This window comes from Lagopus muta, chromosome 3, assembly GCF_023343835.1.
Source record: "Lagopus muta isolate bLagMut1 chromosome 3, bLagMut1 primary, whole genome shotgun sequence".
NCBI classification, from domain to species: domain Eukaryota; kingdom Metazoa; phylum Chordata; class Aves; order Galliformes; family Phasianidae; genus Lagopus; species Lagopus muta.
Window position 1 is genome coordinate 87,512,023 of NC_064435.1, and position 13,398 is coordinate 87,525,420.

Below are 13,398 nucleotides of genomic sequence, written 5' to 3' on the forward strand. Positions count from 1 at the left end.
TAAGCTTTACATCATGAAAAAAGCATCAAGATAAGCAATACTTTCTTTTTTTATTTTCATCTACTTGTTGCATGTTCAGTCTGAGATGTTAAAGATGCTGGGATTCAGAGGTTCATATATGCTGCTAAATTCAGTGTGAGATTCCATGGCAGACAGACTTGTGTCAGCATTTGTATAGTTTATATGACAGGTAACCAGAGCAGCAGCAGAAAGCAAGCAACAGCAATTTCATCACAAGCTAACATGAAGTGCCTACAGCATGCAGCCTTGTGTACAAACCCTGCTGCTACCCTGTACTGCTGCTTCCTCAGAGCATGCGCTACCTGGGCTACTTGGATTCCAGGGGTACACCAACCATGTCACTGTATCTTCACTTTGGTGTGAAAATTCACCAAGAAAATTTCTTTCCTGCACTGCTTTAGCTGGAGTTGAATTAAATCCCTGTACCAGGATAAAAGGAAAAGTAAACCCTTGCCTTAAATTTCATTCTGCTTACAATGTTTTCTTTGCAGAGCAGCTGAACATCAATTGCCTAATATATTCAGCCAGTAACTATCTCAGAATACTGGTGCTCAGTTACATTTTTAAACTGAATTTAGCCAGGACGTAGCTTACAGAGGAATGGTTACAACATACCATTAAGAGTTACAGATCCAATTTAAAAAGAAAAAATAAAGATAAGCCTTTCTAGATCTGATTTAAAATAAAATAAAATAAAATAAAAAAAGAAAGTTTAACATTTCAGGATTCGTAAGTGACTGTGATATTATCAGAGACATAAAAATGTACCATAATTCCTGAATGCCATTTGAACGTTACATGACATACAGCATAAGGGAAGTGAGAAGGCTGCACCCAATGCGTTGCTCAGGAGATCAAACCCAAGATACAAAAAAATGAAAAACCAATATAAAACGCAGAAATAAAAGACTTTCACTCATGGGCTTAGAATATGCATGCTTTGCTTTTACCCTTCCTTCTGAGCTGCAGCAACCACAGTGCTTCTGCAGTTTTCTTCTTCCAGGTCCACATTTTTCTGGCAGGCAGCCATGCCCCAAAATACAACATGCTGCATTTGCTTGTCTTTGTCTACCATTAAAGCTTGCAGATTTTTATTTTTTTTTAATTACTCTTCTGGATTATCTCCCACAAAATAACTACCATCTACACTTGGTTTGCAGCTCCATCTCCTTGTAAAGCATGTAATAGGATGCCTAACACAAATAGGCCAGCTCCAGATCTTCAAACACGATATAGTAGAAACACAGAATCAAACTGAAGGTGTGCCAGGGAGTCATAATGCTTCTGGAGAAGGCAAGATGAAAGCCGAGCAAACATACCAACTACTGATAAAACTGCTATTTGATATCTGTTGGGGAAAATAAATTATAAATAAATGTGAGCGTGGAGGAATAGTTTCTGTACATCTCCACCTGGACATTGCACTCAGAAAACAAAGGCACCATCATGACTTCTGATTTGCACCAGGTTCAGTCTGAAGATCAAATTTAGCAGCACAGAGCTCCCTGAAAGGTACAGCACTGCAAGACTGACTTTTAGTTAACTTTCTACTCTAAGTGCTGTGAATAACTCAATCTGTCTGGAAGGCATAATTCCTCGTTTAAAACCGAGCACTGAACCTAGCTCTAGATCTGATCTATGATCCCACAGAACAACAGTGATAGCTTTTCATATGACTGCCATCTCTATTCAGCTATTTATACATGGCACTGTAACACTTGCACTCACACACAGACATGAACACTGCTGGTTCACTTGACAGTGACTTTACCACACTCCATTCAAAATGCATCCTATTCTTCACTATAAACATTTAAGGTGCTTAAGTGAATATATTCCTGAGAGTTTAAGAAAGCTTGCAATGGATCACAAACAAATTATGAGTCACACTTTCCTCCCTTTTCCAAATAGGAAAGATTTTATACTATTCACTATTGGTTACTTTCACTGTTGCTAAAAACAATTTGCAAACAGTAAATTGAGGACTTCTGAACTTTAATGAATGGCGTCCAGACAAAAATAATATAGAAACAGAAAATAAACCACATAGGAATTAACACTTCTCACAACAACTCATCATGGTAAATCACCTAGCCCATGTTTTATCTCATTACACATACTCAACACTGTCAAGAAAAAAATAAAACAACTTGCAACATCAACTTCTTTGCCTTTTACACAATTCTTTTTTTTTCATTATCCAGTGAGTAAGATGCAATAAAATTGGAAATCAGAACACATGACATTGACAAAGTGGATAATATATTCATTTCCTGTAATAAAACTTTAGAGGACATAAAGCCTATCTCGTCACAGTATCCAGCACTAACAGATGAAAGTCTTAAATCTCAGTCTAAGCTAGCTTAAGGCAGCCTTGAAATACAGAAGTAGGCATGTCCAGTTTTGGACAGACAAAGCGTGGAACAGTTTTAGCTCAACTGGAGTGATGGTAACTGTTGTTTGTTAAAAAAAATTCACAATAACACAGAACTTCTAAAGGAGGAAAGAGACAAACAAGGACCTTTTAGTTAAACTCATTCCTACACGTGGGAAGACAAATACTCAAAAACTATGTCTAAGAGTGTTGCCCACACTTCTCCTGAACTGCAAAGGCTTGCTGCCACAACCACTGCCCTGAGGACCTTGTTTCAGTGCCTGACCACCCAAAATAAAGGGCAAAACAAAGGCAGCTGCATCCATCGTGATGCTCAGAGGCCAGAGGGACAGCAGTTGATGGGTGTAACCAAACCTGTCTGGCTGTGGGGATTCTGTGCTGTGACAGATAACTTCACGTGAAAGACAAAAAGGCTTGAGGGGAACTAGAGGCCCCTTTGCAGAAAATGGCTTCCCTGTGCCACTTTGCTATGCAGAGAGAAAGGTTGCCATTGGACACAGATACTGTCCCATGCCATCATCTACCCTTTGCTTGAAAACCATGCATGAGCCCCACATCATTCTCTGAATGGTGGCCATAACTGTGCTTCCTAATGCTGGGTGAACAACAGTGGCCATATCTGTGTCTTATGCCATTCCCTGAATGATGGCAGTGTCTGTGCCTCTCAGCCTTCTCTGACTGGTTGGCATGCCTTGTCTCCAGGCTGTTCTGTGGGCATCCAGCATGCCTGGAGCTCATAACACTTGGTGGAGGAACCACCTCCATGGGCTCTTCCTTGTTTTTTGCAAGACCATGGGCATTACGAGGCCTCTCGCCATAACCTTGTTCCCTGTCATTTTCTGAATGGTGAGTATGCCTGGTTGCCACACGATTCTCAAGGCATTTGTCAAAGATCTTCAAACGGGCAGATTTCCTACTGCACTGGTGCTGGAGGATGGCAATGGATACTCTAGATATATTGCTTAAGGAAATATCACTAAAACCTAATTTAGCAGAAATTCACTGTCTGACTCTTTGTCCCATATAGCTGTATTTTTACAAAAAGACCCACAGGTCTTTACTCTTCTATGATATCAGATGCTCCAGGAAACCACAAGTTTGTTAGCTGGTCAGCTGAATAACCCACCAAACTTTGGCTTATGGTCAAATGGTTGCTTTTGCTGTGAGTGTAAACTAGGCTCAGGGGGATGGGAAATAACAGCCTGCTATAACTCAACTCCTGAAGGAGACAGGTAGATGATGAACAGTTTGGCATACTGGGAATTGATTGTGGAATTAAAAGAAAAGCAAAAAAAACCCCAAACAACAAAAAAACAAAAACAAAAAAAAATCAACCTGAAATCTTACAAGAATAAAATAGCAAGTTCTTAGCTACAGATTCTTGGGTAATGAAACAGAAAATGTGGCAGAAGGCCAAATCTGGCTTTACACCCTTGTAGTAAATCATGACTAATATAGTCTGGGTTACTGCTAACCACAGTTCAGGGCAGTCACTCTCCACAGGAAGTTTCATTCCACTCATCCCACAATCCCTGCATCTGCAAATCTCCCTCTTTAACAAAGTGGTAATAGATGTTTGAGGGTTACTAGATAACACTCTGGGAAGAAAAAATAAGTAAGCTTAAGCATGTAGTCCATTATTTCAGGGCTTTTAACATTTTCCTTATAGTTAAGTATCTGGAAGAAACATCCTCTATTCCGTTCTGGCCACCAAAATACTTTGCTTTTTCTTTGCTACTTTTTTCCTTCCTTATACTTACAGAAAATCTGATCTCACTTTCCAAAAATCTAGGAGAATGTAACAAACAGACCACATCATTCTCTCCCAATTCCAAATGGCAACAAAGTTCTTCACCCAAAACAGCCAGTCTTCTCTATGTGAAAATCTTACTGATGCTATTAATTTGAATTGCATCTCATTCACTGTGGAAATCTATTCAAAAAACAAAACACTACTAAACTGTCATTCATTTGACGACAAGGTGCTGAGGCATCCCCTGCAATACACAGCCTTTGGGCATATGTAGGCATGTTGCACACTCATACATGTTCACAAACAGAGGTGCAAGGGAATTATAACACAGCCAGGCTGCCAGAATATTCCCAGCTGGCATTCAGGTCCATGCCTGCTTCAACAGACAACAGAGAATGCAGATTGCCATCAGTTTATAGACAGTGAAGAACATAACTCTTGTGTTAACTCTAGGCTTTGTGCTTACTAGCAATATTAGACAATGAGGCCTTAAACCTACAACTCATTTGCTACACAAAAAGTGCGCAAACTATAAAAAGGACATCACAGCCCACAGTCAAGATACTCAGGATTTGCTGCTGTCTATTGCAGGCAATAGTTTAGGAGGCTGCTACAAGGTTTTTATCTTGTAAATTAGTGTCTGCTCACTAACTTAGCACAGATCACCAACCAGCTGTTTGCAGTGCTCGGAAAGGCATAAGGAAGCATATTAATAGAAACTACTGACAACAACAGCAACTCCCTCGCAAGTCAAACCATTGACTGTAAAGTCCAACAGCGATGTTTTGAATAGGGTGTATCATAATAAAATATTCCTCTTCACTAGAGATCAGTCCCATCTTCCAGGAAGGTATCTTGCTTGCAAAGAAAAAGCAAGCATTACAGAAGTACAATAACTTCTTTTTCTCTGTTCAAAAGATTGTTTTGCACATATAATCAAAGGCACCTGGCAAACATGTTTAAGTTCGCTTTGTTGGAGACATTTCTACTTTGATGTTGAATAATAGACCTGCTGTTCTGATAGCATTTCATAACATCCAGATTGTGATATTTGAAATGGGTGTGTTAAGAATGAGAGATGGAATATCCTTTAATCAGATCATCTCAAAGATATCTGATACTTACTGAATTTTTTTCCAAAATATTTTGATCTTCGAGACTATTTTTATGAATCCTAAGGACAAATATTCTCTGCAGAGATCACTTAACTCTATGCAGGGAAGTGACAAATGCCCCCCAGAAGGAGTGCAATATCACAGAAAACAAGTCAGGTTTCTCACTGCTACAATTTTGTCCCAGGCTTCATGAAGAAAAGGGATTCAATTAACATCTAGCTCCCCTATATGGTCACAGTGACACTGCTCTGCCCAGAACTCAGGGCACCAAGAGTCAGCATAAACAGGCATTTGGGAAGAAATCAGAATTGACTACCATGTACAAGATCTTATATTTTCTGTATTCATCCAGGCACTGTGAATTGCAAACAGCATGGAGACAAACTCATTTACACTGGAACAATATCGATGAAGCTACTGAAAATTCAAATCTCCATTATTACAGTGAAACAACTAATTTGTGCCACATGGGCCCTGTGGAAGGTTCGGAAGGGGCAGAAGCAAAGCAAACAGCACTCAGGAAAACAGCTCTCATGAGAGAGGAGAGAGTACTTGCATGATCAATTTCAGACTACTAGCCTCTTCAGCAGCAGCACTAAATTCTTATAGCCCTGGCTTTTTTGCTGATGTTGTATGCTGAAAATGGAGTTGGTAAAGTAGAATATGCCAAATGAACTGCATTTTGGACTGTTGTGCTGTTTTCGTGGGTAGATTCTGCTTTTTCCTACTGACAGGGTCAAATATCCTTCCATGATTTAGACTATAAACTTGAAACAGATGTTCTTTCTGGATTACCTCTACAAAGCCACCAGCAGAATAATCACTTGTAGGATACATAAACAGAGCTTCAGAACAGATTAAGACCTGAGTCATCAGAAAGCTAAAAAGAAAAGCATCTGAGTAAAAAATCTAAATCATCATGCTAAGTTACACATTCACACACTTAGTTTCGATGGCTGATAAATTTAATACTTGGACCTGACCCAAATTCAGCTTGAGCTTGCTGTCAACAACTCTTACACCGAACTATAACGACTCTATATGTTGAACAGATGCTGATGTTGTGATCATTTATGTGCAGTGATGTTCTGCTACTACCTGCAAGTCAGTAAGTACTGTTTTCTCAGTGAGAACTGCCAAAACAGTGCACTCTTTCACCAGAATGGGAACTGGCAAATCTAAAGCAGTTTGCCCCATTATGTTGTTGTAATGTTTATGCAATTCTATTTTCAGTTCCTTTTCTATAGAAAAATGTGCCTGTGGTCTTTAGAAGAACACACCAATAAACTGAGCAGTTGTGTTCACATTATTTTAATGGTATCTCAGTGAATACATGCAACAGAAAGAAACAAACATCTGTAAAAGGAAAAAAATGCCAATTTCATGAGACGTTCTAAACAAAAAGAAAGCTGTTGTCCTGTCTTATTCCTCCACTCCCTACAGAAACTGTCAGCACTGTGTTGAATTTAAACTCATTGTCCTTGGAATAAAGTGGCTTGCTCAAAGACTAAGACTTCTAGACCTATCAATGGTATTACATAAGAATTTATTAGGCCCTTACACATCTAAAATCTGGAACACCATGCATTAAAATGATCTAAACCATGCCCTTAGTAACATAACATAAAAGCAATGTAAAACATAAGATATGATCTAAAACTGCATGAAAGGATTTTGCTCAAGGGAGGAGTAGAATTTATGTTTCCAAGCACTGATGTTGCTGTTGGAGTTGCCCCATCACAATTTCCTTCATTATTAGTGGGAAATAAAGGCAGTTCGAGGTTGCAACTCATCTAATCCTTAAATACAAGTCTGACACAGGTCCTTCTACTGCCCATAAAAATAATCTAGATGAATAAGCTTAGCCATAGAAATGCATAATGCAGATGTGGGAAGATGAAGCATACTCCATGCATTAACAGGAGAAAGAAGTCTCCATAGTATGAAACAGGACTTCCACTTTATTGGAAGAGGTGAGATTTTCAAAAATGACCCACAATTTCTGTAGCTTCACTTTTTGCTTTACCATTTAAAGATGTCTTAAAATGGTCTAACATTTCAGAAGCAGATCTTTCATAGACCCTTTTCAATTGGTTGAAAAAGAGTTGAAAAAGACTTGAGAAAACAATGCACCAGCATATCAACTACCAGTTATGTGTGGAAGAGTTCTAAGGGAGCAGGGCCCTTTTGTGACAGCTGTTATTGCACACAGCCAGCTTCCTACTTCTGCAGGCAGGTGCTGCAAACCTCAACGCTTCCTGCTTTCCTCCCTAAGTCTTTTGCATCTTCAAAACACTCGTAACAGCACTTACAGAAGAAACGAAGCAAAATTCTGATGATGAGCACAGAAGAAAACTCTTGATGGAATGCACAGGGACCTAGAAAGGCCTGAGCAGTGAGCCCAGGTGAACCTCATGAGGTCCAACAAAGCCAAGTGCATGGTCTTGCAACTGCATTCAGGCAACCTTTATTATCCATACAAGCCAGGGGATCGAAGAACAGAGCACTGCTCTGCAGAAAGTACCTGCAGGTACTGGTGAATGGCAAGCAGGACATGAGCCAGCAGTGTGCCCTAGCAGCCTAGAAAGTCAACCCAATACCATGGGCTGCATCAAAAGATGCGTGACCAGCTGGTCAAGGGAGGCAATCCTGCCCCTCTGCTGTGCTGCTAAGTCCACATGTGGAGTCCTCAGTACTGGAGGGACACGGACCTGTTGGAGTGTGTCCAGAGAAGGGCCACAGAGGTGATCCACGGGATGGAACTCCTCTCCTACGAGGAGGACAGGCTGAGAGAGCTGGGGCTCTTCAGCTGGGAGAAGAGAAAGTTCTCAGGTGACCTGATAGTGATCTTACAGTATCTAACCACGAGCTCCAAGGAAGAAGGGGACAGACTCTCGAGCAGGGTCTGTGGTGACAGGACAAGAGGAAATGGTTTCAAACTTAAAGAAAAAAAAGTCTTTTATAATGAGGGTGGCAGGGCACTGGAACAGGTTGCTCAGAGATGTGTGATGCCCCATCCTGGAGACATTCAAGGCCAGGTTGGACCAAGCTCTGAGCAACCTAATCTAGCTGTGGATGTCCCACTGCATTGCAGGGGAGTTGGAAGAGATGACCTTTAAGGGCCCCTTTCAATTCTAAGGATTCTACATTTTAAGTTGAGCTCAAGAAAAAGTATCCCTTCAGCATACGGGCACTCACACACCAAGATGAAGATCTTTGTTCATCTGCCTATGCTCCAGCCCTGCTACATGTGTACCTCAGTGTTCCACTGCACCCTTTCTGACCCTGCAGAACCACAACGCTTCCTGAAAGAGGTACTGCAGATATTCCCAGCTACCTTCCAGCATGTATCCCCTCAACAGCAAAAGTGGATACCCAAGGCTTTGGGGAAGCTATCAGTAAGAGCCAGCAAAATCTGCAGTGAATCTGCTCAGTTCTGGACTCCCAAGACAGAATGAGTTTTCCACCTTCCTCCAGTGCCACCATCTATGGACTCACCTGCTCCCTGTTTGCCCTGGGATGGGCAAGATGGAACTAAACCAACAGTAAACCGCTTGTACAGAGTAAATTTTTAGTCTAGTCAATCTGTGCAACTGGCAAGTTTCTGCACAAGAGAAGAAAAAGGAACCTGGCACAAGGGGAGGGAAAATACACAGAACTACCTTTTTTATAATAATCTCAAAACCATTTATTTGACTGGGAAATCACAATTTGTATTTGGATAATTATCTATGCAAACGTAGCAGTTAGCAACTCTCCTTCATTCCATAAACAATGAAAACTGAAAGTTTTGCAGTTGCTTGTACAGTCTACCATTCCCACTCCATATGCTGATTCAACTGGCAGCTAGATTTTTTTAGACAGCTTTTTTGTTCATTTTTTAGTCTTTTTCCAAGAGGTTGTGTATGGTTCTTTTTATTATCATTACTATTCAAGAAGACAATCGTATTTGCCCTTTGCTATAATGGTGATTGCATAGAATTAGCAAACCTCAGTGATCTGCTATTATCAGATATCTGCTTTCAGTCATAAAATACTGTTCTTCCCAATTATAATACAGTTTAAAGGAGAACTTATTGCTCTGTGGTTTTTAATATAAAATGTGTTTGGCCTTCATTGATGTGGGCTGCAGACTTACTTTTAATCACTTCAGAATTGTGGCAGGAAGAAAAGCCACCAGAAAAGCTTGTGCAGCTACAATATCCTGTCATGGCTGTTCTTCCCTTCCTTTTTTTCTGTTCACAATTTGCAATTTTGTACCATGCAAGACAAGAACAAAGCCAGCTGTTCAGTTATGTCCGTGATAAAGCACCTTACATCTGCAGCAAATCCCTCTGGAAGCTGGACTTCGGAACGTGTCTAATTTTAGGTGCTCAACTTTGAACGCTATTGAAAACAAGCAACTGAAAAGTAATAAGCATTCAGGACTTCCTGCAAGTCAAACATCTCAACTGTCAGTAAACTAAACTGTCTGGAAATCATTAGTGCTTTGCTGAACCATTGTGCCCTGAATGAATTCCAGGGGCTCTCCTCCACACACACACAGCAAAAAAAAAGTTTCTAGTTTTCAAACTTAGCAACCAAAACACAACAAAAACTAACAGGAAAACACGCAGCATAAGCAACTGTCAATTGATGAGTAAGAAATGTAAACAATAAGAAAGAGAAACTTGGACTTTGCTACAAATTATATTTCATTGACTTCTTTTACACTATGCTACATTTAAGAAAAAAAAAAATCCTCGTCTCACTAAAAACATGCTGTCCCTTTTACACATCCCCACCAGGGGCCCATACTTCTATATATATAATTTAGCAGAACTTTAGCTTCTAAGACTGAAATTTTCCAAAGATAGCTGTGATATCAGGAGGAAAAAAAAAACAAAAACAAAAACAAAACCAACCACACCCACATTTATATTACTCACCCACAGCATTATATTTTTGCTATGCTTATGAGTAAGCAATAGAAGAAATGTAACTTGATTTCCAGTGCAAAGGAGAGCAATCATTAGGCAACAGGAGCCAGCTTCACCTTTTCCCCCTCAGGATTTTTTGGGGGAAAAATTGTGGGGGAAAAATCTCAGAGTTATTCAAGTGATGCCCCTACATACGTGTTCAAAGAAGGGCAACGAAGCTGGTGAGGGGTCTGGAACACAGGCCATATGAGGAGAGGCTGAAGGAGCTGGGAATGTTCAGCCTGGAGAAGAGGAGGCTCAGGGGAGACCTTATTGCTCTCTGTAACTTCCTGAAGGGAGGTTGTAGTGAGCTGGGGGTCGGCCTCTTCTCTCGTGTCATCAGTGATAGGAGCAGAGGGAATGGTTTCAAGCTACGCCAGGGGAGATTCAGGCTGGACATGAGGAAGTATTACTTTTCAGAAAGGGTGATCAGGCACTGGAATGGATGCCCAGGGAGGTGGTGGAGTCACCGAGCCTGGGGGTGTTCAAGGAAAGACTGGATGTTGTGTTGAGGGACATGGTTTAGTAGGAGCTACTGGGAATAGGTGAACGGTTGGACTGGGTGATCTTTTAGGTCTTTTCCAACCTTAGTGATTCTATGATTCTATGATTCTATGATCTTAGAGTTATTCAAGTGATGCTCTCATTACGCAGTAACAAGCAACTTATCATCCCCCAAAAAGTACAGCAACTGGACTCCAGAATCTTGAAACCAGCTCTTCTCAAACAATACTGTGTTCAAATACTGTGAACTTGAACATAGCTGGGGGAAAGAAATTCAACAGACGTGCAAATTACATAAATAACTCTAAGTTAACCTTCAAGTAAGCCCTTTACATGTAAAGCCTAAAAAAATGCTTTGACAGAACTAGTATAGTGCATGATATGCACAGCTAGCTTGCAAAACCTATTTCCATTTATCAAAAGGTTTTGTATTACTAATACCTGGTCATCTCAAAAGCATTCTAAAAAATATTTCAAGTTTGATTTTTTTTTTAAGCAAACTTAAGCTCTCTTAAAATACAGATGGAATTTTTGCCATGATTAAGCAGAGGGTTGTTAGTGTTAGCACAGTATGGACTTGATCTTTAAGATCTTTTCCAACCTGAACAATTCTATGATTCTATGATTCTATCAGTTTGCCTGATGCTGGGAAGCACCAAAGCATATCCTTTATAGTGGACAAGGGAAAGGAGCCTTGAAGGGTGATGACAGGGACATCAGTCCCCACTGATGGCTTGAAGCCTCTCTAGGACACAGACAGCAAGTAAATGAGGTCTGTATGCAGAAGCAGTCAAAGTAATTGCAGAGAGCTGATTCTAGACATAGGAAACAGAGGCACACCTGCCACTTAGGGTCTCCTAAACCAGTCTGATATATTGCCCTTATTAGTAATCACACTAAAAAAAAATAAAGTGTTTGAGAAGAAAAAAGAAAAAAGAGGAGGGAGATATGGAACGAATTTGCTCTTCGTAATTATTTAAGCACTGAAGTCTAATTTAAAGCCTGGCTCACCCCCATCTAAGTCAGAAAAACAAGAAAACCAACTGAGACAGTCGAGCAATCGAGGTAATGGCACATGACAAATTTGTGATTGATAAGCAGTTAGATGACAGACTAATGATTGGCATGTCAGAGCCCTATCAAAAGACGAAGGAAGACTCCACCACAAACCTGCCTCACCACATCAGAGAGAACAGACAGACCATTAAACACAAATACAGTGTAAAAGACGTGCAGCGTGACCTAAGCTGAGAGGAAATGCTCGACACGGAATCACAGGTTGACCAAAGTTGGAAAAGACCCCCAAGATCATCCGCTCCCATCACCCACCTACCACCAATACTTCCCAACCCAGTTGGCAGCCACCTGCCCCTAATGGCAGCAGCCACGCTCTGGGCTGACAGCTGCAGCTCAGTATCCAGAGGCGTCAGCCAGAAGGCAGTCACCACACAGGGGACAAACCCTAAAAGCAGCCTGCAAAATAAAAGATTTCCCTCTTAAGCTATTAAGTATTTCACTCTGGATACTCGTGTTTTTTTGTGTAAACATCCAAGTCCTTACTGGCTCTGGGCAAGTTCTTGGCCTCAGCAGCATCCTGTTGAAATTAGTTTCAATGACCAATTTTGGACTGCATGAAAAATCATTTTAATCCCTGTTGAATCTGCAGCCTTCAGCATTATCACGACTTTCTCCTCATGCATAGAAATACTGGGGGATGGAAGGAAAGAAGCCCTAGATCTATTTCCCTTCTACTGCACACATATACTTTCAGTATGATCCTTTTTAACAGTCATATTTCTAACGCAGACAGTCCAGATCCTTTGCTTTGCTTTTGCATGTTAAAGAAAAGAAATGTACCTTGTATTTTTTTTCCCCTTTTTACTATGTTCACATTTTTATTTTTGTTTCATGGCAAAGAATACCTACAATCATCCTTCAATTGACTTGTACAGCTATAAGACAGAAACATAATTGCATTACGATTTCCCTTCTACCCTGAACAAATTTCTCGTTCTAAAACTGATTTTATTTGCTGTTTAGCACCAGCAAAATCTTTCTATCACTTTCTTTTCCCAAACTGCTGAGCCCAATTTCTTCTCTGCAACTGCAGGGTTGCAGTCAGGAATGAGTATCCTAGTGGAGAAGCAGCAAGAAAGGTAATGCTACATCAAAGTTATGGACTCCAAATAAAAAGATAAGCAAACATTTCCTCTTAGAAGTCCACTATATTTCACAACATACCACAGCAATATGCCTACACTTTTAGCATAGTGGTACAAAACAGGCAAAAAAAATAAAGAAAAAAAAGAAAACACAGTGTAGTGTTATTGTTGCTGTGGCAACTACAGACCACAAATTTTTGCCTCAAGGGAATTAGCATGAACACAAACACAGACACAAAGGCATAAACAGCTGTGGGCGCTAACAGTGCCTACAACTCACTGTGGATGTAAAAACATCGTGCCATCAGAAACTGGATGTAAATCAAAGAGTAAGTCCTTTAGGTTCCCAGTTGCTGTCTCCAAATCATTTGTCTACACTTGTTTTTCCTCATCTTCGTTACAGCACACACTGTAAAACATTTCCAGAAACCCTGTAGTGCAAGAGATATAAATGTAAGATAAATTAAACTAAGAAACAGCAGTATTTTTG

The 13,398-nt window shown here is 40.4% G+C and overlaps 1 protein-coding gene across 5 annotated transcripts in view; it reads right to left on the reverse strand.

The window, feature by feature from the left end:
* Nucleotides 1-13,398, reverse strand: part of MBOAT1 (membrane bound O-acyltransferase domain containing 1) — a 58,276-nt gene that overhangs the window by 37,872 nt on the left and 7,006 nt on the right. For 3 of the 5 annotated variants that reach the window (XM_048939567.1, XM_048939566.1, XM_048939565.1), the window contains exon 2: nucleotides 13,189-13,339. The exons of the other annotated variants lie outside the window; for them this stretch is intronic. The gene's annotated coding sequence lies outside the window, so the exon portion shown is untranslated. The remainder of the gene's footprint in view (nucleotides 1-13,188; nucleotides 13,340-13,398) is intronic. 5 annotated transcript variants of the gene reach the window in all.